This window comes from Aquarana catesbeiana, linkage group LG05 (genome assembly GCF_042186555.1).
Source record: "Aquarana catesbeiana isolate 2022-GZ linkage group LG05, ASM4218655v1, whole genome shotgun sequence".
Classification (NCBI taxonomy): Eukaryota; Metazoa; Chordata; class Amphibia; order Anura; family Ranidae; genus Aquarana; species Aquarana catesbeiana.
Genome location: NC_133328.1, coordinates 46,543,166 through 46,570,861, shown reverse-complemented (window position 1 = coordinate 46,570,861; position 27,696 = coordinate 46,543,166).

Sequence of the window (27,696 nt, the reverse complement as noted above, 5' to 3'; positions counted from 1 at the left end):
CTGTCAGAAGCAGTTCATGTGCCCCCACAGCCAAATTTACAGTCCACACCCACGGCCTCTCAAAGATCCCAGCCAGTGACTAGATCTCACTCTGTACCCCTTGCTGAAGATGAAAACAGTGAAAGAGAGAAAGATTGTCTGTGGCCATCTCAAATGCCAGGGCCTGCCACCCCCCTCCCCCATTTCTCCTCCCAAAGTGACTGAGGTGACTCTCAGGCCAGAGGCACCTGAGTTTGTACCTCAAAGTCCACCTTTTGAAGAGTTGGAAGACCCTCAATCTTCCCTGATGACAACAGACCCCTAAGACTTTCCATCCTTCATTGAGGAAGCTGAAGCTGATATGCAGGAAAAAGAAGAGACCAGTGTGCCTGTAACTCCAGAACCTAAAGAACAGCGAGAGCGAAGGGTTATTCACCCGCTCAAAAGACTAACATATGATACTTTGGGTGAAAGCTCTGAGTTCTCATTGCAAAAAGGACTCTTGAAGAAACTGACCCTTCCACCACAGATTTGGTGGTGGACAATCCCAACTCACTGTCAGGGCTGGGCTCAGCCCTTCCTTCTCTGAGCTGGCCGCTCAGCTGTTGGATAATTGCCAGCTCCTATCTCTCCACAGTTACTCAGGTGTTGATGATATCCTGCTCGTCAGTCCTGCCCACTTAAGCTGTCCAGTCCAAAGGATCTCTGCCTTCGCCTTGGTCAACCTCACAGAAACAATCTCCTGCGATCCTGTTCAAGAGTTGCTTTGCTGACATCCTTTCTGGCTCCAGATCCTGCTTGCTGTTCCACTACATTGATCCCTGACTTCTGGCCTGGCTGACTATCCGTTCCGGTTACTGAACTTTGGCTATGTTTTGACTACGTTTGTTCTTTTTACTTTTAATATTAAACAAGTGTGATTTAACTGTACTTCTGTCTCAGCCTGATTTCTTGGTTTCTGACACTCACCCCCTGGCACACCTAGCTGGGCCATTCCAGGTAAGGTGGCCTGTAGGCAGAACAACTTTCCCTCCTATGCTAATTGGTGGGATGTTACTCTGCCAGGGTTTTATGCAGATGTAAATTGTATGGTTTCCTGTGCACACTAACCTGTTTTTTTTTTTCTGTGTGTTTATCAAAAGCATGTAACAGGTCATAGACTCTTTACCTCCTTTGGCGGACCAAAGGTTCTTTGGTGGGGGGAGTGTGTAGCAGGGGCTACTCTATCACCCATGGTCCTGCACCTCCCGCCATTGCTGCCAGCGACTGCAGGACTGAATAGACACTGACACAGGCACTCACGGATGGAGAGCACACCTGCCAGTTCCTGTGGGGGATTTCTCCCCCTCCCTCTCCTCTTCCTGTGTCCCTATTGGCAGGGAGAGGGTGCCAATCAAGCAGCAGCAGAGGACCACGGCCCACAATACAGCCCCATTGATTTCTACAGGGGGTGGAACTACCAAGCCCAGCCTGCTTTGCAAGAAGGGGGGGCTAGCTAAAAACTTAAGCTTGTTGGTCTGAGGAGAGATCACCATGAGGCAGGGAGGTGAACGGAGGTGTGAGGAGAGACTACAGGCACCCACTGAAGAACCATGCAAAGAAGGTTCCAGAGACCATCCAGAGGTGGTTGAAGATGGATGTACCTTCTGTACCACCTAATATCTCTATTTTTTATGGAATATCTCTGAAATTATGTGAGATCTAAAGTCTAAAACCACTTGATCTTACGGGATCTAATGAATATCTATTAGCCTGAATGATTTTTGGTCAGAAAATTGCATCTGGGGGGGCTAACCCGTCCATATGTACCACCGAATATCTCTATTATTATGTGGAATATCTCTGAAATTATGTGAGATCTAACATTCAAACCACTTGATCTTACCGGTCTAACGAATATCTATTAGCCTGAACGATTTTTGGCCAGAAAATTGCATGTGGGGGGGCTAACCCTACCATATGTACCACCTAATATCTCTATTTTAATGTGGAATATCTCTAAAATTGATGTGAGATCTAACGTTAAAACCAGTTGATCTTACCGGATCTAACGAATATCTATTAGCTTGAATGATTTTTTGGCCAGAAAATTTGATAAAGGGGGGCTAACCTGTTCATATGTACCACCTAATATCTCTATTTTGATGTGTAATATCTCTGAAATGATGTGAGATCTAACGTTAAAAACACTTGATCTTACCGGATCTAACGAATATCTATAAGCCTGAAAAATTTTTGGCCAGAAAATTGCATGTGGGGGGGCTAACCCGTCCATATGTACCACCTAATATCTCTATTTTGATGTGGAATATCTCTGAAATGATGTGAGATCTAACATTAAAACCACTTGATCTTACCGGATCTAATGAATATCTATTAGCTTGAACGATTTTTGACAAGAAAATTTGATAAGGGGGGCTAACCCGTCCATATGTACCACCTAACATCTTTATTTTGATATGGAATATCTCTGAAATGATGTGAGATCTAACGTTAAAACCAATTGATCTTACCAGATCTAACGAATATCTATTAGCCTGAATGATTTTTGGCCAGAAAATTTGATAAGGGGGGGCTAACCCGTCCATATGTAACACCTAATATCTCTATTTTGATGTGGAATATCTCTGAAATGATGTGAGATCTAACGTTAAAACTACTTGATCTTACCGGATCTAACAAATATCTAGTAGCCTGAATGATTTTTGGCCAGAAAATTTGATAAGGGGGCTAACCCGTCCATATGTAACACCTAATATCTCTATTTTGATGTGGAATATCTCTGAAATTATGTGAGATCTAACATTAAAACCAGTTGATCTTACAGGATCTAACGAATATCTATTAGCCTGAATGATTTTTGGCCAGAAAATGTGATAAAGGGGGGGCTAAGCCGTCCATATGTACCACTTAATATCTCTATTTTGATATGGAATATCTATAAAATGATGTGAGATCTAATGTTAAAACCACTTGATCTTACCAGATCTAACGAATATCTATTAGCCTGAATGATTTTTGGCCAGAATATTTGATAAGGGGGGCTAACCCGTCCATATGTAACACCTAATATCTTTATTTTGATGTGGAATATCTCTGAAATGATGTGAGATCTAACATTAAAACCACTTGATCTTACCGGATCTTTACCGGAAAACCCTGCTTTAAATTTCTCCACAACTTTAACCCTGACCTGTCTTGTATGTTCCTTGGCTTTCATGATGCTGTTTGTTCACTAAGATTCTCTAACAAGCCTATGAGAGCTTCACAGAACAGCTGCATTTATACTGAGATTAAATTATACAGGTGGACTCAATTTACTAATTAGATGACTTCTGAAGGTAATTGGTTCCACTAGATTTTAGTTAGGGGTATCAGAGTAAAGGGGGCTGAATACAAATGCACGCCACACTTTTCAGATATTTATTTGTAAAAAATGTTGAAAACCATTTATCATTTTCCTTCCACTTCACAATTATGTGCCACTTTGTGTTGGTCTATCACATAAAATCCCAATAAAATACATTTACATTTTTGGTTCTAACATGACAAAATGTGGAACATTTCAAGGGGTATGAATACTGTTTCAAGGCACTGTAATTACTCTGGACCAGCTTCCTGATAGTGACAATGGCAGAACATGCCTACATAGTGAGCACTGGCACAGCCGCCTCACGGCAGGATCATTTCAAGGGGTATGAATACTTTTCCCTTTATTTACACACGGTAATCCTGCCAGCAACACACTTCCTGTCCTAGTGTGACAACATTTACTCTATGGAGGAATGTTATTGTCGCTCTAGGACATAAAATTTGTTAGGACTGCAAAATTCCCCTCTCCATAACATAAGGGAAGGTGTTTTGTAGTCCACAGAGAGAGATGAGAACAGTGTAACTGATTACTTCTTGTGCTGATATCAGCTCATTCGATTTCTGGCACAATCAGCACGTTTTTTCCCCTTTTGAGCAGATATAACAAAATAATTTCAATTGGATATTTACCAGAGTAAAAAGGGCACAAATAAAAAAAAGTTCATTGTAAGGCCCTGTGCACACAGGTGTACTTAAAGTGTCACTAAATCCACATCATTAAAAAAAAATATTATTAAATGGTGTATTACATGCTGTTCATACTCAATCAGTCACTATGAGATTTATTTCTGTATTCTGCAATAATCCTGGTTGATCCCACTGTTCTCTATCTTCCCCATCTGTCCACTTCCCCAATTAAGCTAGGGATTTTGCAGCTGTGGTGGCAACTCTGCACATGCTCAGTTTTCAGTGAGTGTCTATGCTGAGCATTTCCTCCCCATCACATCTGAGCAGCTCATGTGACTACAGAGTCACACATGTGGGCATATACACAGTTTTAAATGACAGCTCACCCCCTCCCTCTCTCCTCCATGCCCACTAACTAGCTAAACACAATGGGGGTGGGAGATTACATGTAGATTGATAGAGGCTTCGCCTCCCTCTCATTCTAAGACACATGCTGGAGGGGGCATGACAAAAAATAATAAAGATTTGATTTCAAATATATATTTGTATGACAATTTAAAACAGTTTATTGATATTAATTATGTATTTTTATTCTTTATTCCAAAGGCTGTTTTTTTATTTGAACATGTGACCATCAGCAGAGGACTAGAAGCATCTCCTGCTTATGTTTCCCTGCAGACAGGCTGGAAAAGAGCTGGCTCATGTGACAGCTGTATATTTATTAGGAAAGAGGATGTTTTTTTTAATTAAAATAATTACAGTGCCAAATTCTACAGTGTGTGTTTAGTATCACTTTAAGCATACGCACATAAGATGGCTGTGTTTTTATAGGTATTTGTGCATTTCCATGCAGGCAGTACCATTCATGTCCATTGGGATGCAGCGGCTGCGCGGACACAGCTTCTGCTCCTAATTTGAGATCCGTGTGGGTGCAGGTCACCAAACACAAACTGTCTGTGTTCAGGGACCCGCACAGCTGTCAAATTGGGAGCAGGGGATGTGTCTGTGCAACTGCTAAGTCCCAATGGACATTAATGGGACTGCAAGCATGAAAATACACCAAACACCTATGAAAACACTGCCACCATATGGGCGTATGCTTAATCGCTTCAGCCCCGGAAAATTTTACCCCCTTCCTGACCAGAGCACTTTTTGAGATTCGGCACTGCGTCGCTTTAACTGACAATTGGGCTACGTCGTACGTCGTACGAAGTTGCACCCAAACAAAATTGACATACTTTTTTTCCCACAAATAGAGATTTCTTTTGGTGGTATTTGATTTCTTTGCTATAAACAAAAAAAGAGCGTTTTGAAAAAAACGCAATATTTTTTACTTTTTGCTATAATAAATATCCCCCAAAAATATATAAAAAAACTATTTTTTTCCCTCAGTTTAGGCCGATATGTATTCTTCTACATAGTTTTGGTTAAAAAAAATCACAGTAAGCGCATATTGATTGGTTTGCGCAAAAGTTATAGCGTCTACAAAATAGGGGATAGATTTATAGCATTTTTATTATTACCTTTTTTTTCACTAGTAATGGCGGCGATCTGCCATTTTTATCAAGACTGCGACATTATGGTGGACACGTCGGACAATTTTGACACATTTTTGGGACCATTGGCATCAATACAGCGATCAGTGCGATTAAAAATGCATTGATTACTGTAAAAATGTCACTGGCAGGGAAGGGGTTAACACTAGGGGTCCGTGAAGGGGTTAATGTTTTCCCTAGTGTGTGTTCTAACTGAAGGGGGATGGGGACTGTGCAGGGAGGATAACAGAGCGCGCGCCCCCTAGTGGCCACAGAGCGAAGCGACGTTACATAACATTGTTTCGCCCAGCCGTGCCATTCTGCCACAGTACAACTGCGGCGGCTGGTCGGCAAGTGGTTAAGTACACCTGCATGAACGGGGCTTTAGAGTTTACATATCCTTTAAAGTGGACCAATCATTCAAAACATAATAGCTAGAAGAGAGGCCACTGTGCAAGCAAACCTTTCTTTACAAAGTGTAATGCTGTATACACACGACCGGACTTTCGACGGACTGAATCAGGTCGCACTTTTGCGACGGACTTTCGACAGACTTTTCAACGGACTTCCGTTGAATTGGACTTGTCTACACACAATCACACCAAAGTCCGACGGATTCGACTGTGATGACGTACGACTGGACTAGAATAAGGAAGTTCATAGCCAGTAGCCAATAGCTGCCCTAGCGTCAGTTTTCATCCGTCGGACTAGCATACAGATGAACGGGTTTTTCGACCGGACTCGGGTCCGTCAGAAAGATTTGAAACATGTTCTAAATCTAAAGTCCGTCACATTTTCGACTGAAAAAGTCCGCTGCAGGTCCAATGAAGCCCACACGGTCGAATTGTCCGATGGATTTGTTCCGTCGGACAAGTTTGGTTGAAAAGTCCGGCCGTGTGTACACGGCATTAGAAAACAAAAAAAGTTGGATGCAGCCATTAAATAGGAAATACTTTATTGAACAAAATCTATAAACATATTTGGCACATTTTAGGGGGTGGTAGAAATTATGTATATATCCCTACAGAACAGACAGTGAACAGTCCATATGTATTTATCTGATGCTTAACTGCGAACAGGAAACAGGAACTTTATTACACAGAAAATAGACATAGGGGGGAATTGACCAAAACGAGAGAGTGCAAAATCTGGTGCAGCTCTGCATAGAAACCAATCAGCTTCCAGGTTTTATGGTCAAAGCTTCATTGAACAAGCTTAGGTCCATAGCTGATTGGCTACCATGAACAGCTGTACTAGATTCTGAGTGCTCCAATTTTGATAAATCTCCCCCCATAGAGTTTAACCATAGATGCAGTTAAAAACGTATAAACAATAACACAGCCATCTGAAGAATACGTAGTGCTACCCCCATAGGAGCCGCTAGAAAACTCTCTTGCTTTAACTCTTCAGAAAGGAAGAAGAAACAAAGTAACTCTCCTGCGCTCAGGTGTTTTGCTCAAGGGGAGGAAATGTATATCTCTTCTTCCTTTTTCCTTTTTATCCATACCTAGGGTCTTGCTGCCCTCTCAGGACCATGGGTATCCAAGAATGCTAGAAAACAATGAAAAACAAGAGAAGGGCACACCGACCTAGTGCAATTCCATTATAAACATTTATTAGAGAAAAAAAAGGTGACACAGAATACTCACAAACGTAGGTGGTATATACGCATGTCAAAGCACAATCTGAACTGAATGCCTCTAGTGCTTCGTACACACAAGCGGACTTTTCGACCGGACTGGTCTGACGGTCTATCCGACAGACTTTCGGCGGACTTCTGACGGACTTTCCTAACGAACTGACTTGCCTACACAAGATCACACCAAAGTTCGAGTCCGTCGGAAAGATTTGAAACATGTTTTATTTCTAGGTCCATCGGAGTTTTGGGGAAAAAAAGTCCACTGGAGCCCACACATGATCGAATTGTCCGCCGGAGTCCGGCCCGCCGGACCAAGTCTGCTGGAAAGTCCGCTCGTGTGTACGCGGCATTAAACTGCTGGATTACCCCAAACGTGCAATGAGACCAGAAGGCTAGGCTATTCCACAGCCAGGCACACACTTATGCCCTGTACACACGATAGGATTTTCCGATGGAAAATGCACGATAGGACCTTGTTGTCGGAAATTCCGACCGTGTGTACAGGGCATAAGTGTGTGACTGGCTGTGGAATAGCCTAGCCTTCTGGTCTCATTGCACGTTTGGGGTAATCCAGCAATGTAATGGTGGATTGATGATGGAGCCTACACACGGTCGGATTTTCCGATGGAAAATGCGCGATAGGACCTTGTTGTCGAAAATTCCGACCGTGTGCAGGCTCCATCACACATTTTCCATAGGAATTTCCGACACACAAAGTTTGAGAGCTTGCTATAAAATTTTCCGACAACAAAATCCGTTGTCGGAAATTGCGATCGTGTGTACACAAATTCGACACACAAAGTGCCACGCATGCTCAGAATAAATTAAGAGATGAAAGCTATTGGCTACTGCCAAACTAAAAAATCCATGGATTTTGTTGTCGGAATGTCCGATCAATGTCCGACCGTGTGTACAGGGAATTAGGCTTGTTTCTTGAATAGTTTGTCTAAGGGTTTTTGGTTGTTTTTGATGTTTTATTGAGAACTTGGATAGGGAAGGGAATGCGGTGGCAAACTCCAGATTCAACTACAGTAATTACAGGGAGGACAACTTCTTCAACTTGATAGTGGAAATCCTACTTGAAGCAACATGCACTCTTGAGCAAGTCCTCTATGAGAAGGATAGGCTATTGCTCTTCAGGACACTGCAGAGTATCCCCTTTCTGCTGCATCTGGTAGCTGATGTTCCTAGCACAGAGGGGTAGCCTACAAAAGAACAAGCCCCTAGATCCTTGGTCTGAACTCACATGAGTCCCATTCCCAATCCTCTCAGGCTCCCCTGAGTCAGACAGATGGTCACATGTTAACAAGGAAGTGCCGTTTATCTGCTCTCCTTGCCTCCCAGACAGAGTGTGTGGCGAGGAGAGCCAGTCAGCGGCATCTCCTCGCAGGGGAGACCAGGACATGTAATCAGGACAGTGATCATCAGTGCCCTGATTACAGTAAAGCCCCAGCAGTGCACATCAGTGACCCCAATCAGTGCCCATTAGTGATGCCAGTCAGTGCTGCCTTTAAGTGCCCATCAGTGCCTGCTCATCAGTGCTGTCCATCAATGCCCATCAGTGCTGCCCATCAGTGCCACCTATCGGTGCCACATATTAGTTCCACCTATCAGTACCCATCAGTGCAGCATATTAGTCCCTCCTCATCAGTGCCCTGATTACAGTAAAGCCCCAGCAGTGCCCATCAGTGAAACCAATCAGTGCCCATTAGTGATGCCAGTCAGTGCTTCCTTTCAGTGCCCATCAGTGCCTGCTCATCAGTGCTGTCCATCAATGCCCATCAGTGCCGCCCATCAGTGTCGGTCATCAGTGCTGCATATCTGTGCCACCTATCATTGACTATCAGTGCTGCCTATCAGTGCTCATCAGTGCCACATATTAGTTCCACCTATCAGTGCCCATCAGTGAGGCATATTAGTGGCTCCTCATCAGTGCCACCTCATCAGTGCCCCATCAGTGCAGCCTATCAGTGCCCATCAGTGCCGCCTCATCAGCGCACATCAGTGAAGAAGAAAAATATACTTATTTTTTTGGAAATTTTCAATCTTTTTTCTTTTTTTTGTGAAAAATAAAAAACCAAACAGTGATTAAATACCACCAAAAGAAATCTCTATTTGTTTGAAAACAAAATGATAAATATTTCATTTGGGTACAGTGTTGCATGACCGCGCAATTGTCATTCAAAGTGTGAGAGCGCTGAAAGCTGAAAATTGGCCTGGGCAGGAAGGTGGTGAAAGTGCCCAGTAGGGAAGTGGTTAAATGTGTGTTTTGTTGTGTATTACCACAATGCACAATAATGCACTATTTGCAGTGCAGCCATTCACATAATGCCACCCAGTGCAGGGCTACAGTAGTGGGCAGCACAGCACAACACACATTCCGCCATGCATTATGAAACACTGCATAAAAATTGGTCCTGTCTGTATTGACGTAGGTTAGGGGTGTTATGGAAATGATTAATAGCTCCAATCGAGCCAAGGTTATCTGCTGCTGTCTCTAATTGGAAAGTGTGGCTATGCATGCATATAAAAGTAAACACTCTGAGACACGCTCAGCACCGTTACTTTTTACACTTCTAATTTATTCAAGGCGGTGCTAATGTTTTATACACAAAAATACGTCATTGCTATGTTAGTCTAATAGGTACATCTCATTGGTTAAGATAGAAAAGAAGATGGAGAATCTTCATAACGAGGTTTGGCTGTCCTTGGTTTTATCTTCAGTTCCGTGTTCTTCTGATGTGTGGGATGTAGGGGGTACCCGCCATTTTGAGAAAATATAGGAACAGGGCAAACCTGTATACTTATATAATGAGTAAGGAGAAAAATATGTATGCACATAAGAAAATAGACATTTTCAGATTATTATTATTATTATTATCTACATCACATTCCTTCACAGTCCCCCCTAAAATGACTATTTTCTCTTTTCTGTCCCTAATACTAAAGGTCCTACTTTGGCCTGGCCCTTCTCCTCAGCAACTCTTTTAGGCTGTATGTAGAATTGGGCAGCAACTGTTCACTTCCCTCCTCGATACAGCTGGAGAGGTGCAGTCAGGTGCTATCTATCCCTAAAACCCTATAGGATTGTGAGGTTATGGACAGGGAGTGACTGTGGAGGAGTGAAGGGTTTGTCATCTTCCATCATAAGGGGGTCCTCTTCTTCTTGGTGGAGAAATGTAGGTGTGCTATTGTCTACAGCCTTGCTCATTAACTTTTTACGAAAGGTAGAATACAGCATACAATCAGGGCTAAAAGAACCAGGATTATTAATACCGTTACCCGTATCTGGGCGAGCACCTTCTGCCACCCACTCATCCAGCTAAAGTATTGATCCCATGGGTCTGTGATACCTGAGTTCTTCAACTCCAATGACAGATCTTCTCATTTCTTTATAGCTAGAGTAACCTTACCATTTAGGCCAGTATTATCAAGAATGTATGTACAACAGGTTCCCGTTTTTTCCTATGATTTTACAAAACACCTCCTTTCCCAGCTAGCACCATGTTTAAGGCCATCCGGTCCTGGAATGTCATGTAGGAAGTGGGGGATAATTGGTCAGCAATTCCCTGGAGGGCATCTTTAGTGTAATTTACAAATCTCTGTTGGTTATAATATGTGTAGTGTCAGGTCACCTAGAGGCTGGGTGACAGATGCACACCGTTGGGATCAGGAGTGCACCGCAAGGTAGTGGACCCTACGGCTGACTGCTGCGGATTGAACCCTGGGAGGTTCAGGAAGCAGGTCTACTGGATCACTGACACAGATCCCACTGGGAGCTAGAGCATAGATTCCCCAGGGCGCGGAGTCTAAGAGCCAGCGGGTGTTCACCAGAGCCTTTAATGGTAAGGATGGACTGCGCTGCAGTCTGGCTCCAGGTCGCGGCCCCCAGGGTCTCACAGCTCACGGTAGACTACAGGAGAAGAGGAAGGAGGCAGCAGGCTGGAACATCAGGGTCACAGGCAAACAGGGATGGTCGGGAACACGCCAAAGTCGGTAACAGGAATCAGATGTAGGAAACACAGCAAGTACACACAGAGGCTAACACACAATGGTTGATCAGCACTGCTGGCTTGCAGTGCACAGGTTAATATAGGGTTCCCTGATCGGGCCTGGGGTGGGGCCATGCTTAGAGGAGAGGTTACAAAAGCAGTCAGGTGAGGGTCAGCTGGTCTCTAGAGATGAACACATGGAGACAGGTATGCTGATCGACAAACTCTATTGCATAACCATGACATGTATTTAATCCAATCTACATTCTTGTTGACAGTTGTTATGGGGATCAAAGACTCAAAACCAGCTTTTACCTGGTCCCTGGCTTTAAATTCATCAGGGACCCCCCTTGTAACCCCTATGTCATGTATGTATACATGAGGGTCAAAGCTTCCGGAGAGAGCTGCTCGCTTCCTCCTCTGACTGTGTGCTGGGTCAGTGTATGTATCAGGGGTATCTTCGGTTAGGATATGGGGCTTTCTATTTTCATGTAGACACTTTCTTGTCTAATACACTCTGTGGTCGCCCAGTCTGGCCCTGTGTTCCAACCCACTGGCCCCCACAGGAACCACAACTCTGTGCCCAGTAACTGTCTGTGTGGCATACATATATATCCTTACCGTCAGGGATATTACTGTACCAATGGCATCACCAAGGGTCAAACGGACAAGGTACTATGTCACAGTAATCTAAAGTAAAGGTGGTCACATGTGTACCTGAAGAGTTATACCAAAATGTAATTATGTTATAATTTTTGTGATGGCCACCTCCTGGGCCCCTCCCCCCTAGATCAAACAGAAAAAAGGATATGCAGCACCCGAAAACACGCTCTCCTGCAGTGATAAGCGTGCATTCAGGTGTTCTTCCTGGCCAACTTGACTGAGGTGGCTGTGGTCAGCAAAACTTGGAATGGACCATCATAACTTGGCTCAAGGATCTCCAGACAGTAGTTGGTGTGTTCCTGTATCTAATTCAGAATCTGGAATGGAAGAAAACATCTGGACATGCATTCAGGTTAATTCTCGTGATAAAGTGGTTACATAATTAGTCAACACATCAGACTGCAACTGTAACTGTTGTGGAAAGTAACAATCAAGTCTGGGAGCTGAACCAAACAAAATTTCATTAGGGGATAGGGCATGTTTCCCCCGGGGGTGTGTCTGACACTGAACAGGGCAATGGGCTAACTGTCTGGCCTAATCATGTTAGTCTCTTAGGCCATCTTTAACATCCTGTTTTTTAGTGTCCCATTCATCCTTTCTACCTTCCCGCTACTTTGAGGGTGGTATGGGGTGTGTAGTGCCAACTGAACCCCCAGTGCTGCCCAAATCTCTTTTGTAAGGGTTGCTGTTAAGGCTGGTCCCTGATCTCTCAATATCACCTCTGGGACCCTAAATCTACATACTATCTCACTCAGTAGTTTCTTAGCTGTGGTCCTGGCAGTCATGACCACTTCCACTAGGGCGTTTTCGAATCTGCCACTTCTTGGCACTTGAGAATGATCAATTTGCATCCTCTGGAATGGGGTATAGGACTTTTGCCAGGTGCTTCTTCTGTGTTTTTTCTGTGCGTCCTGGGTTACATTTGGTGCAGATAATGCATTATCTGCAGAAGTTGTCGGTCAGTGGAGTAACTCTTAGTGCAACACTTGTTGATAAGAGAGTTCATAAAAGTCTTTGTCAAGTGGGCAGCTCCATGTGCCCATTGCACCACGGCTGGGTACATACTCCGGGTAGACAAGGCTTCTTGTTGCACTTGAATAGTCCATTTCTGAGAGTTGCTCCTCTCCGTTTCCAGCTTTCCTTCTTATCCGGACTTGCTGTTTCCTGTAGTTCTTTTAGATAAACTCTGTCCACTGGGAGAGTCTGTAAGGTAAGCACAGGGTGGTCTTCTTCTACCACCCTGCTGTCCATTTCCCGTGGACCACCAGCTGTCTGTTTGGCAGCTGAATTGGCTAGATGATTGCCTCGAGCTTCCTTTGAGTTCAGTTTGTCGTGTGCTTTTACTCATAATAGTCACTTGGGTTGGGAGAAGCAAGGCATCAATCAAGTTTTCACAGGTGTTCCTGCAGCCGTCAGGAATCCTCTGTCCTAGATAACACCATAATCATGGGCAATGCTGAAAGCATATCTTGAGTCCATATGAATGTTGGCTCTTTTTCCCTCTGCCCATTTACATGCTGTAGTAAGTGCTTACAGCTCTGCCTCCTGTGCAGACATCACTGGTGGTAAGGCTTCAGGTTGTAGAACAGTGTTTTCAGTGGTGACCTTGTGTCCTGTGTGGTCATGGGGTGACAAGTCAAGACTCTACTCCTCCTCCTCAGACTCTACTCCTCCTCCTCCTTTCCCCCCTCGAGAAGTGGAAGAAGGGTGGTAGGGTTCAGTGTTTGACAACTTAATAGAGTAATGCTGTCCAGTAGGAGGGAACACAGGAGTCTCAAGTGTCTGGTAGTGGACAAATGTTTCGGCTGGATCTTGGTTGAATATGGCAACAACGTCATGGGGAGCAAGCAGAACGAGGCAGTGTCCGAGGACCAAGTTCAAATTTTTGTCAAGCAAGGTTTGTGCAGCAAAGCCAGCTCGCAGACACAATAGGCCTCCTCTTGCTACCGCATCCAGTCGACAGGAATAAAATCCTACGGGGCGAAGGCTGATGTCGTGTGATTCGGTGACTATACCTGCCGCATGTCCCAGACGTTCGGATTCAAAGAGCTTGGGCGTTTTGTCGTAGTCTGGGAGCCCTAGCGCCAGGGATGGCGCACTTGATGAGGACCTCAAACTTAGATATTTCTTCAGGAGACATCTGGAAAGGTCTGAGTGCAGAGCATCAGTAGGAAGGCTTCTGGAATCCATGCTCCACACTAGGAAATTAGTCCAAGGAAGGCATGAAGGGATTTCTGGCCTTGTGGCAGTGGGATGTCAGAGATTACTTGCACCCTGTCTTCAGTGGGGTGTCTTGTCCCATGGGACAAACAGTGTCCAAGGAAAATGACAGGTGTTGAGCACCACTGCAATTTGGGCTTTGAGGCTTTGCACCCCTGGTTGGCAAGATAGCACAACAGGCTTTTTGAGGTGACTTCAACAGGGGGTAAGTCAGCTGCACAAAGGAGAAGGTCATCAACATGTTGGAAGAGAATCACTTCCGGGTGTTCCTCTTGTCATGTGTCAAGGATGATAGCCATAGCTTTTGCAAACTGGCTTGGAAAGTTCTGTGCCACTTGCGGCACAACTGTTTAGGTATGTTGCCGTTTCTTTCCGTGGATGAATGCAAAAATGTACCACCAGGAGGGGTGAGGGTGGACACTGAAGAAAGCGTTTGTAAGGTCCACCTCTGTGAGGTACTTTGCAGTCAAAGGCATCCACCACAGGTACCTGGTTCTCCTTTAGGTCCTTCTTTAGGGGTTATTGTGGTTTCCGGGGCAATGATGCGCCCTCTTTTAGCTTGACTGAAACTGGTGGCACCTTTAAGTGACTGTTGTCTTCTGGTCCTGTGGACCATAGGCACGCAGGGATTCTGTCAAGTACTTCCTGCAGTATTGAACTTGAAGTTTTTGCTTCATGAAGTGTCATCAGGAGAGGCAAAAAACACAAAGCAGATGAGTCTTCTAAAGATAGGGGAGTATGTAACTTCATTCCCCCTTCAGGCGTGTCCTGATTGAGGCCTGTAGTCTGGACAACACATCAGCTCCTAGTAGATTCAAGGGACATGTAGAGGACACCACAAATCTGGCAAGCAAATCAGGAAATATCGCCCTTGGGGTGGCTCAACAAATGGACTGGAGCGGGGCACCCCATCCACTCCCACGCAGGAAACGTGTGTGTCTCTTTTCATAGTGGGAGAAACTCAGATCATCAAAGGCCTGTACGAGTCTAGCATGATACTTCTTCAGGCTCCCCTTTATCTTGGGTAATATCTTGGATTGTGGTGGTCTGATCCGTCAACCTCTCCTTTGCCCAGTCGTGGAGTTGTGCACAGAACTCCACGCCTGAGGTGTAGGAAGTGGCACTTGTCAGGCAGGCATCATTGAAGGCCGTCTGCATGACTGGCCAAAAGACATGTCCTGCTTTGATTTGGCATAGGCTGATCAAGTCTCTCCAGGCAGCTGAGTAAGTTTCTTGTATCTGCACTATCCTGTGGTAGAAGGGAATTGGCTGCTTCTCTGGGTCAGGCAGACTTGTCACTAAGGCCTCTGCTTGTGATGGAGTAAAAGCGACATACATCACTGGTGCCTCTTCTGGTAACCAAGACTGTTGTTGGAGCGGGGGCTGGCAAGGGGCACTACTCCTTACGGTTGCCAGCATCTGTTTGAGATCCTCTCGGAACTGTGAGTTCGGAGCCGGATTGGGGGTTAAATCAGTGGGTGGCCTTGCTGCCTGTTGTTGGGCTTCCCACTCAGACGCTTCTTCATCATTAACTTATCCGGCCTGGGAATGTGATGCTCCCGTATTGGGGAAGACAGGTGTGTGGTATGAACCATCCTGGTTTAAAACAGGGAGGGCTGGGTACAGGCTGTGTTTAAGCTTACTGGGTGTACCAAGATGGCCGCCACAGGAAGTGCACTGGGCTGGGTAGAAAGTGAAGGCATGGGTGCAATAAGATGGCCACCGGGCTGAGTTGTCACAGTGGGCTGTGCTTGGGTGGTGAGAAAGGAGTGGTTGTTAGACGGAGGGCAGTGCTGTCCCTCCCCTCCTTTTGTTTCAAGTTCCAACATATCATCAGCTCTGTGATACACATACATAATACAATCGCCATCTTTCTTAACTTCCTTTATCCAATTTTCTTTATCACACAGGATTTTTCTCCCTGTTTCTTTAGCAACATAACTTTCGCCACTTCGTTCAACTTTGTTAACTATTTCAACATCTTCTCTCCTCTTCACAATATCACATTCTTCACAATATCACATTCTTTTCTCTCTCTGTTTCTCGGCTAACGGCTTGAGAGTAGAATACGTACAACTAATGGGTTATTTTCTTCTCACTGCTCCTTATCAACAAATTCCTTGGGTGGGGGCACATAAGGCTGCGCTCCTAGCTGCTACTGTCTGCTATAACCCTGTAATTTACGGTTAATCTCAGAACAAGAACAAACATGTCAGGGGTAGTGGGGAGCAACGGCCCGCGACCCAACAGATCCCCCGGGCAGCCCCCCCTTCGACCTTAACCAGTCCCCACTCCAACCCCTCTCGTGTATAGCAAACAGTAAACCACAAATACACTTAGGACAGGACATTACACCTGCCACTCTTCGAACTGCAAAATTTCAGCAGGCTAAGATAACCACAAGGGCAGACCACCCTGCAAAAATTAACCCGTTTATAGACGTCTGTTACACCTCTCCCTCCAGAGGCCGACAGCTCGTCTGGGGGTGAGACTTCTGTAACACTTTCAGACTGCGGGGGGCTCCAGCAGCTGAGATAACTCGACAAACCTTGAGTAACCCGCCCTATAACCGTTTGCTACAAGGTAAAACCTCATCCCAGAGGCCGACAGCTTGTCTGGAGATGAGAACACACATACACTCATGTAGCACTTTTAGACTGCTGAGTTTCGTAGCCCAAAGAATGGCAGACAGTGAACAAATACAGACAGCAGAAACCCATCGACAGGTTCGTTAAAACAGCCTCAGGCGAGGAAATACCTGCCTCTAAGAAAGTCTCAGCATACCGTCGGAATCCAGCGGTCAACCGAAAGATAAGAAAGTCGTACAGTGGTAAGAATATAAAAAGACTTACCATACCACTGTTAGGGCTGCGCAAACCCCCTCTTATCAATCAATTAACGCTCGAATCCTTATCGCGGTATGACTTCGACTGTAGCCTGAAGCTCCCGGGTTTCGGCACCAGCTGTTATGGAAATGATTAAGAGCTCCAATTGAGCCCAAGGTTATCTGCTGCTGTCTCTAATTGGAAAGTGTGGCTATTCATGCATATAAAAGTAAACACTCTGAGACACGCTCACCACTGTTACTTTTTACACTTCTAATTTATTCAAGGCGGTGCTAATGTTTTATACACAAAAATACGTCATTGCTATATTAGTCTAATAGGTACATCTCATTGGTTAAGATAGAAAAGAAGATGGAGAATCTTCATAACGAGGTTTGGCTGTTCATGGTTTTATCTTCAGTTCCGCGTTCTTCTGATGTGTGGGATGTAGGGGGTACCCGCCATTTTGAGAAAATATAGGAACAGAGCAAACCTGTATACTTATATAATGAGTAAGGAAAAAAATATGTATGCACATAAGAAAATAGACATTTTCAGATTATTATTATTATTATCTACATCACATTCCTTCACAGTGGTGCACTGCCAGCTCATATCAATGTGCTATCTTAATGCATTAAAATGCTTTGCATTTACAAAACAAGTCTGAATGGGCCCTTAAAGCGGTTGTATACCTTTATTTTTAACTTTTACCTACAGGTAAGCCTATAATAAGGCTTACCTGTAGGTAAAAAAAATATCTCCTAAACCTGTACGGTTTAGGAGATATTCCCCTCGCAATGAGCCGCTGACTGCAGCGGCGCATGCGCACAGGAGATTCTCGGCTGACAGCCCGGCAAACTCCGGAGCTTGCCGGGCAGAAGTCTCCCTCGCGCATGCGCAGGAGTGACAACATCGCGGCTCCGGCCACTCACAGCGCCAGAGCCGCGATACTCGGAAGACACGCAGAGGGGAGATGTCAGCTCCCTCGGCGTGGACCAGGTGAGATGCCGGCGCCTCGTTCTAAGGTAAGTATCTCATAATGAGCTAATATGCAGTGCATACTAGCTCATTATGCCTTTTCCCTTGCAGGTGTAGAAAAAAAAAAAAAAGACAGCGGGTATACAACCGCTTTAATGAGTTTTATTGCTCCATATATAGCTACATTTAATAGGTGCTTTGTTACATCAGGCTGGAGCTCAGCTTTGGAGGGATGTTCCAAGGGAGCGCATGTGAGAGTTACTTTGGGGCAGACACTTACTCTAAGATGGAGTTATATTTAGAAGCTGTGAAATGTAGATATACTTTGTTCACAGGAAACGTGCGTTGAGTCATTCTGTGATGCCGCATTTGTAGAAAATAATTTTACAAATCAAATTTAGCTCTACAAATGGAATTAAATCTTTCAAGTTACTATACCATGTGGCTCCTGGCAAAACTATGGAATAGAACAAAACATAACACTTCTCTATCCTCCCAATGTATCACTTGGGCACTTCTCGGAAAACATCATTAACCACTTCAGCCCCGGAAGGTTTTACCCCCTTAACCTCCCTGGCGGTATGATGATTTCATATTTTTGATGCTGAAAGCGGTACAATTATTTTGCATGGAAATTTGGCGTTTTATATTGTAGGCCTGTAATTCTTAGGAATAACTCACTTAAATCTGTCCAAACCAGAGTCTAGTAGACATCTCGGATATGATAAAATTTGAAACACGAAATCATAAATTATAATATAATAATTAACTATAAATAATTATACCAAATAATAATATAATAATAATAAAAATTATTCAATAATGTAATCAAATCAAAAACACTAAAATTTGCTCAGTTGCAGAATTGTCGCTGTCATTACTTTTCAGTGTTTGATGACGGATCTCCCCACAAATCACTATCACTCAATTCTGCAAGTGATTCTAATTTATTATTGCTGTTTTCTAGCTGGTCTAAAACCCCTTTTGATGTAAAGGGACAGTTTTGGTTGCTATGGACAATCTCCAGTTTCCAGGCAGAAAGAACAGTTTTTATAATATAAAACTGCATGCAGGGCACTGGAGAAACTAGGGACAAAAGGGATGTGAAATAATTTCATACAGTAATGTAATCTGTAATATTACAGTGTACTGTATGTATTGTGTGTGTTTCACTTTTTGAATATGGCGCCGTTCTCCGTCCCCGTGCGTCGCAACGCTCGCAGGGAACGGAGCTCGGCTCCGTGATGAATCGAGCGGAGGACGAGCCGCTCACACTGTGGGGAGACATCGCAGGATCCAGGGGACAAGGTAAGTAACCTCTTTCTGGATCCTGCAATGCGATCCCGAGTCTGGTTGGTTCTGAAATTCCACCCCGAGCCAGACTCGGGAATACTGTCAGGGAGGTTAATGACCAGGCGTTTTTTTTGCAATATGGCACTGAGTCGCTTTAACTGAAAATTGCGCGGGCGTGCAACGCTGTACCCAAACAAAATGCATGTCCTTTTTTTCCCCACAAATTTTTTGGTGGTATTTGATCACCTCTGCAGGTTTTATTTTTTGCGCTATAAACAAAAAAAAGACAGACAATTTTGAAAAAAAAACAATAATACATATCCAAAATAAATAAATAAATTATTCATCAGTTTAGGCCAATATGTAAGCGGCTACATATTTTTCGTAAAAAAAAAAAATCGCAAAAAAGCGTATATTGATTGATTTGCGCAAAAGTTATAGCGTCTACAAAATAGAAGATAGATTTATGGACTTTTTAAAATGTTTTTACGGATAATGGCGGCGATCTGCGATTTCTAGCGGGACTGTCACATTGCGGCGGACAAATCTGACCCCAAGTGACACTTTTTGGGGACCAGTGACATTATTACATTGATCAGTGCTATAAAAACGCACTGATCAATGTATAAATGACACTGGCAAGGGAAGAGGTTAACACTAGGGGGCGATCAAGGGGTTAACTGAATTCCCTGGGTGTGTTCTAACTGTGTGGGGGATGGGGTGCCTGGCACAAGAAAGAGATCGCTTTTCCCGATCACTGGGAACAGCAGATCTCCATGATGTCTCCTGTCAGTACAGGGACATGCCTTTTTTACATAGGCAGATCCCCATTCTGCCTCTCCTCACCATGGTCTCGTGGGGGGGGGGGATCCCACGCCGTTTAAAAAAAAAAAGGGTTTGGAATTGGGGGGGAACCCCGCAACATTTGTTTTTTATTTTGGCGTGGGGTTCCCCTTCAAGATCCTCAGGGCACAAGTTGCATGCCAAAGTCGGATCAGTTAAGATGATGATCCGACTTTGATCCGACTTCAATGATATTGAATGGGCTGAAGTCGGACCAAAGTAGTGCAAGAACTTTTTTCAAAGTCGGATCGACTTGTGTCAGACCAGTTAAGACGGCTGTCATAGCGAACCATTGATTTATACACGTCATGCGACATGTGCTCCCAAAGTCTGAGGGTATGTCGTACCAGTGTGAACCGGCCTAAGTCTCTGATTGAGAATTCATTTTGAGCACAAAAGAGGTTTTCTTGGGGAAGTTTTCACATTGTCCCTGCAACTAGAAGACACAAAACTGTCCCTGGAACTAGAAGATACAAACACTGTCCATGGATTTAGGAAAAACTTCAGGATCACAGATAACATAAACAATCTTAGCTCAGGCTGACTGTAATCTAGCAGCAAACATTACATTTAGACTAGGGACACACCAATTTAAAGCAGGTCTACAATCCCATTGCAAAACCATAAGCATTAATATGGCGTTAGCCTTCCCTTTACGAACAGCCTCTAATTTTCATCCGATTTTGGAGTGTGTCTGGGGAAAATTGTGCTCAGTATCCTTTCTTCTAGGAGCCAAACTTGTCCTGGAAATGTAACCACACCTCCCAACATTTTGAGATGGGAACGGACACCTATTAGCAAACATATGTAGGCATAGGACACACCCCCTGACATGCCCCCTTAAAGGAGAATTAACCAAAAAAAAGGTTCATTAAATCCACAAAGGCTTTTTTTTACCACTACTATTCCTTTATATTGGCTTCTAAAATGTACAAATGCAGCAATTTAGAAATTGGATGAAAGGTTTAGCACTGGGAAACACTTTTTGAAAGATAAAAAGAGCAATTTTAGGTACAACTATATAGATCAGACCAAAATGAGGGACATATGAGGAGGAAAGAGGGACAGAGGGACATTGCTCCAAATCAGGGACAGTTGGGAGCTATGATAACTGTTAGTGCAAATGAAAAAAATATCACGCACAGTATTTAAAGCGAAGTACAGCCAAAGCTTGTTTGGCTGTACTTCTCCTGTGGATCATAAGCGTGCACTTCATTTTGCACTCCTGCGACCCATTTTCAGCAGAGAGTGAGCTGAAGTCCACTCTCTGCTGACCAGGGCCGTCTTTAGCGCAGGGCAAATGGGGCACCTGCCCTGGCCCAATCTTTGTTGGGGGGCCCGCGCTACCTGTGAATTGGGGCTCCGATGACGGCTTTGCAGAGTGCACAGAGGACACGGGAGGCTGTATTCCCACGCTAGCCAGCAGAGGGGGCGGGGCCGGGAGCTCCACTGATGCTCTGACCTCGCTCTCAGGCAGCCTGTATGCTCAGAACAGAGCGGCTGTAATGAGAGCAGTGATCGGAGTGGGAGCGTCGGTGGAGCTCCAGGCCCCACCCCCTCTATACTGGCTGGGGAATACAGAGGTCCGGGGGCGGGAGCTCCACTGACACTTCCACTCCAATCACTGGCTCTCATTACAGCCGCTCTGTTCCGAGCATACAGGCTGCACAGGGGCGGGGTCAGAGTGTCAGTGGAGCTCCCGGCCCCACCCCCTCTCAGCTGGCTAGCGCGGGAATACAGCCTCCCGTGTCCTCTGTGCACTCTGCAAAGCCGTCATCGGAGCCCCAATTCATGGGTAGTGCGGACCCCCCAATAAAGCGTCAGTGGAGCTCCCGGCCCCACCCCCTCTATACTGGCTGAGGGATACAGCTGAAGTCTAACCCCGCCCCATGCAGTCTGTATGCTCAGGGTGGAGCAAGAGCAGAGAGTGGAAGCCCCGCCCACGGACCTCTGAATGTATGTAGTGAGCTTGGCTGGCCAGGTATGTCCTTACACCCATAAAATGCCCGACTGCTTAAACCCTAAGATGTGTTATTCAACTGTAAAGCTGTGTGTTGCTGAAAGTTCTCTGACCATCACCTGTATAATGTCTGCAGTCTCTGATAGTCTCCTGTAGTATGTCCGTAGTCTTTAACTGTCTCCTCTAGTATGTCCACAGTCTCTGGTAATCTCCTGTAGTATGTCCGCAGTCTGGTAATCTATTGCAGTATGTCCGCAGTCTCTGGTGATCTCCTGCAGTATGTCTGCAGTCTCTGGTAATCTCCTGTAGTATGTCCGCAGTCTCTGGTAATCTCCTACAGTATGTCCGCAGTCTTTGGTAATCTCCTGCAGTATGTCTGCAGTCTTTGGTAATCTCCTGCAGTATGTCCGCAGTCTCTGGTAATCTCCTGCAGTATGTCCGCAGTCTCTGGTAATCTCCTGTAGTATGTCCGCAGTCTCTGGTAATCTCCTGCAGTATGTCCGCAGTTTCTGGTAATCTCCTGCAGTATGTCTGCAGTCTCTGGAAATCTCCTGCAGTATGTCAGCAGTCTCTGGTAATCTCCTGCAATATGTCCGCAGTCTCTGGTAATCTCCTGCAGTATGTCCGCAGTCTCTGGTAATCTCCTGCAGTATGTCCGCAGTCTCTGATTGTCTCTGATTGTCTCCTGCAGTATGTCAGCAGTTTCTGGTAATCTTCTGCAGTATGTCCGCAGTCTCTGGTAATCTCCTGCAGTATGTCCGCAGTCTCTGGTAATCTGCAGTATGTCCGCAGTCTCTGGTAATCTGCAGTATGTCCGCAGTCTCTGATTGTCTCCTGCAGTATGTCCGCAGTCTCTGGTAATCTCCTGCAGTATGTCCGCAGTCTCTGATTGTCTCCTGCAGTATGTCCGCAGTCTCTGGTAATCTCCTGCAGTATGTCCGCAGTCTCTGATTGTCACAGAAGTTGGTCCAGGCTCCATGTAATCACAACCACTGCGTCCGGATCCGCCAGATCCCTGGACTGACACCTGGCTCAGCGAGCTGCTGAGAGCCTGAACTGGCCGCCCCCTCCACAGCCCAGCGCTCCAGTGAGCGAGGAGGGGGCAGAGCAAAGAGCTGTGACTGACAGTCTGCAGCTCTCTGCTCATGGAGCATTGAAAACCGAGCAATCGGCGGTGTTTCGATCGCTTGGTTCTCAGTGTTGGAGGCGCTGGGGGACAGATGCAGCATCCACCGAGGGAAGAACGATTCTTTAAAAAAAAAAAGAAACCCATACTTCTCTTTTAATTCTGCTGTTGATAGTGACCATTCATTTGGATAGGTGCCCAATGTCCTTATACTTTTTCCCATATACTGTGGTGTATGCATTACCTAAGTCTACATCTTCTTTAAACCAACAATATTTAGCTCAAATAGATTTTTTTTTCTTGTTCTAATATTTAATTGAAAATGCTGTAACATACCTATCAGTGACATGTAAAGTCAAGACAGGGCCGATCAAAACTCTGCGCAGGGAGAGATAGACTGCATCGCAAATCACAAGGGATATTCGATCAGCCTTATAGCAAGTTGACAGTAAAAAAAAGTGTGGGAAAACTGTCACACATCAAAAAGTCAAACAGGAAAATTATTTTACAGATACTATATTCCAGGTGGTAGCCAAGTGCCCCCCCAGCCATAGCTTGCAGCTTACTCTGGGCCAATAATCACCGGGTTAGTCCAGATTAGAGAATAAATAGAAAGAAAAAGGGAAGGAAAGAACAAAGGGGGAAGGAGATTATTAGAGGGGTGGGGTAAGGGGTATCCGCAGGCAGACAACCAGCAACGGCCACAGTCATGTGAAGAAATAAACATTAAGACAGTCCCCCAACTCAGAGGTGAGACGCCTGTGTATAGTGTTGTATGGGGAGTTCCTCCAGAAGATGTTGTCCCTTGTCCTCACACTTGAACAGGTGCAGAAAGTATGCCCACTCCACTCCCAGTAACAGAATGGGATCCCATTTTATATTACACGGATATGGAGGCTGGACCCCAATGAAAGCCCATGAATACACCGGGAAAAATGCAGAAAAACATTAAGGCTCCATTCACACCTTAGCGTACTGGAATCGTGGGCAGAATGGCGCAATTCTGCCCACGATTCCAGAATCACGGCAAAACACGGGACGCTTTTGCGATGCCATTATTTCATAATGGTACCCCAAATGCGCTGTAATTTTGCAGCGATTGTTGAGTGACAAAATGCGCTAAATTGCGGCAAAAAATTCACCACCAAACGCTCTATGGCTTTTGGCTCTATGCCAAAATTTGGTACATGAGCTTCTTTGGAGCGTTATTGGAACAGAGGGAAGTCCATTCAAATTGATGGTGCAGCTCCAAAAACACGACACAAAAAAAAGGCAGGTGTTGCTGCACTACGCTTAGGTTTGAATGGAACCTAATCATTTCCCACAGTCTGGCCAGCCAGGTTCTCATTAAATACACACAGTAGGCAACCTGTCTATGCATTCAAGAGTTCTAGGGTACAACAGAGATGGGTCAAAGTCAGATGGTAAAAATTTATAGACCCAGGGTTGCCAGACCCTCTGGTATGAATGAACCCTGTCTGGTAAGGGTGGCTTCAATCTTGGTGTGTATCATCTTGTGTTACCCCATGTTTCACAGCCAAGGGCAGGTGTTTCCTAAGACTTTGTAACTTTTAGTAAAAGTTTAAAATCAGATTTGGTCAAACCCGGGGGGAATTGTGATTCAGCAAAGGAACCTGAGGGTCAGGATGCAACGTTGTATCAAATAGACAGCTGAGGATATGGAAGATCTCTGACCAGAAAGAGCGTACCAGGTGGCAGGTCCACGAGATTTGCAAATATACTCCTGAGTCCCTACAGCCTTGGAAGCAAAGAATGGAATAGCCTGGGATATATTTTGCTATTCTCAAAAGGGACAAGATGCCATCTTGCTAAGATTTTTTTTTTTTACTCTTTTAGTCCAGGACATGTGAAAGAAGAGTTTATAATAGGTCCATTCTTGCATGCCCATGTTTGCTCTTTAAAGAGGAACTGCAGTCTGCTCACATAATTTGCAATAAAAACATCTTTGCCTTTCTGAAGCTTCCCTCCAACCACTGTTCATATTATGTTATATATGCTGTGATTCTGTACTTGCCAAATATGCTCCAGAAATCTCCCTCCACTGAGTCTGGCTGCAACCATTTTAACTGTGGGCAGCTGAAGCTGTTGCCTGTTCACTTCCTGGATTTACACAGACACACAGAGGCACACCTCAAGCTCTGCAGCTCTCATTGGTCCTCTTATGACTCATACCCCCTCCCTTCCTGGCAAGCTCTCACAAGAGTGAGAGAGAGAGCTGTGCATGATGTCATAAGCCTAGGCTAATGATCAAACAAGAAACAGGAAGTGGGCTGTATAAGGTATTTACTGGCAGAAAAAAAATGTTTTACTATCCAAAGTTAAAACAACAAGGGCAGAAGATTTAATAGATGGAAAGATGAAAAAATGTCTGTCATTCCACTTTAAGTATAACTAAGGGCAAAACATTTTAGCTTTGGATGAAGTGGAAAGGGATTAGAACGCCTGTTTTATATTGTTCTGTGCCCTGTTATTTGGGTTGTCACAGAAAAAGAACAGAGAGGAAATCTTCCAATGGTGACACTAGTTATGGTGACAACCAGGGATTCCCCCACTTTGGAAAGATTTCCACTCACTTGCTGTTTTGGATATGGGACGGGGAGTGAAAGGAAATCTACCCAATGGGACACAAATGGCAACAGCTGCAGAGCCTGTGTGATGATGAGGATTACTATGGGCTACAATAGGCTTGCTATGGGGCATCCGTCATTGGCTGTCCCTCCTCTACACTGAAGCTAGCGCTGGGAACTGATCATGTGACCGCACTGGAGAGCCCTCAGCATAGGTAAGTATAGACATTTTTCCTTTCTTAGGCCCCATTCACACATGAACGTAGCGTTTTTGAGCGATTTTCCGGTGTTTTGTCGCGCGTTTTGTCACACGTATTTGCGCGTTTCTGTGCAGCGTTTTCTGGCGTTTTTGAGCTTTGGTGGTTTTTTTTTTTTAGCCAATAGGAAAAATGATCATCTGTTTCATCATTTGTTGCTATGTTTTTAGATTTTGTCTTCTGCTTCCTGCTCCAAAAACGCCCAAATCTGCCCGATTCGAGCAACAAAAAAAGGGTCCAGAACTTGTTTGAGCTTCAGGCATAGGGCTTCAGGCAACTTGGAGTGGAGATGTGAACCAACTCCATAGAGAATAATGGATTTTTTCCCCTCAAGCGTTTTGTAGTTTGAGGCTTCAAGCTACAAAATGCTCAGGTGTAAATGGAGCCTTATGCCGCGTACACACGAGCAGACTTTACGTCAGACTTTGCTCGGCGGACTTTTCGACAGACTTTACGACGGACTTTCTGAATGAACGGACTTCACACAATCCACCAAGGTCCGTCGAATTCGTACATGATGACATATGACCGGACTAAAACAAGGAAGTTCATAGCCAGTAGCCAATAGCTGCCCTAGCATGGCTTTTTGTTCGTCGAACTAGCATACAGACAAGCGGACTTTTCGACCGGACTCGATTTCGACGGATTGATTTAAAACATGTTTCAAATCTAAGTCCGTCCAACTTTTGAGAAAACAAAGTCCGCTGGAGCCCACACACGATCGAATTGTCTGACGAAATCCAGTCCGCCGGGCAAAGTCTGCTGTAAAGTCCGCTCCTGTGTACGCGGCATTAGGGTAGTTAGAATTGGCTTAGAATGGGGGTGGGAGTAGATTTAGGTAAAGTTAGGATTTCACTGGAATGCTGCCATAAAGAGCACCCACTTCCAAAGTGGATTATTTCAGGTGGTTTTCATATGGCGCCCCCTAGTGTATGCTCCAAAGGAATATTCTGAAAAACATGGATTCAAGTAGAACCAGAAGCTCCACGTTCTGGCCAAATTCCTAGCCATGATCTGGAAAGTTTGAAAAATGATGAAAAGATCATACAAGCTTCAGAAATAAGGAAAATCTATGGAGCAGAATGTTTCCTGCCTTGCTCTACCGAAAAAACGATAAATCAGTCTTGTGTGCACTGTGCCGGGTAGGGTAATCATTTTCCTTTTTAGTGTTTGATTGAATAAGATTGCTTTCAGTATTCCAAACATGTTCATTTATCAGCAGTTTATTTATCCTTAAAAGTAAATTATTTTGCAGTTTCTTAGATGTCAATTCCATTTGCCAGATAGAAGCGTTCTTTCATTTTCCCAGTAATGCCTCCGTATATTTAATCACTTGCCAGTTTATCAGACATGTAGTGATCTGTACTCATTCGTGCTCAAGTCAGTATTACTTTTCTTCATAATCTGCTCTCACATTTCCTGGGAAGCAAACAACATTATCGTGAGAAGAAAAACTGAAACAAATTTTGAAAAGAATTAAAAAAAAAAAAGTAAACTGTAAAAATTAACTTCTGTTAAAGGAGTTGTAAAAGCAGAATGTTTTTTATCTTAATGTATTGTATGCATTAAGATAAAAAGCCTTCTTTGTGTAGGAGCCTCCCCAGCACCCCCTAATACTTACCTGAGCCCTATCTCTATCCAGTCCCTCAGCACTCTCCCTCCTGATTGGCTGAGACACAGCAGCCATGCCATTAGCTCCCACGGCTGTCAATCAAAGTCAGTTAGCCTAACAGGAGAGAGAGGGGTGGGGCCGAACTGCAGCTCTGTGTCTGAATGGACACACGGAGCTGGAGCTT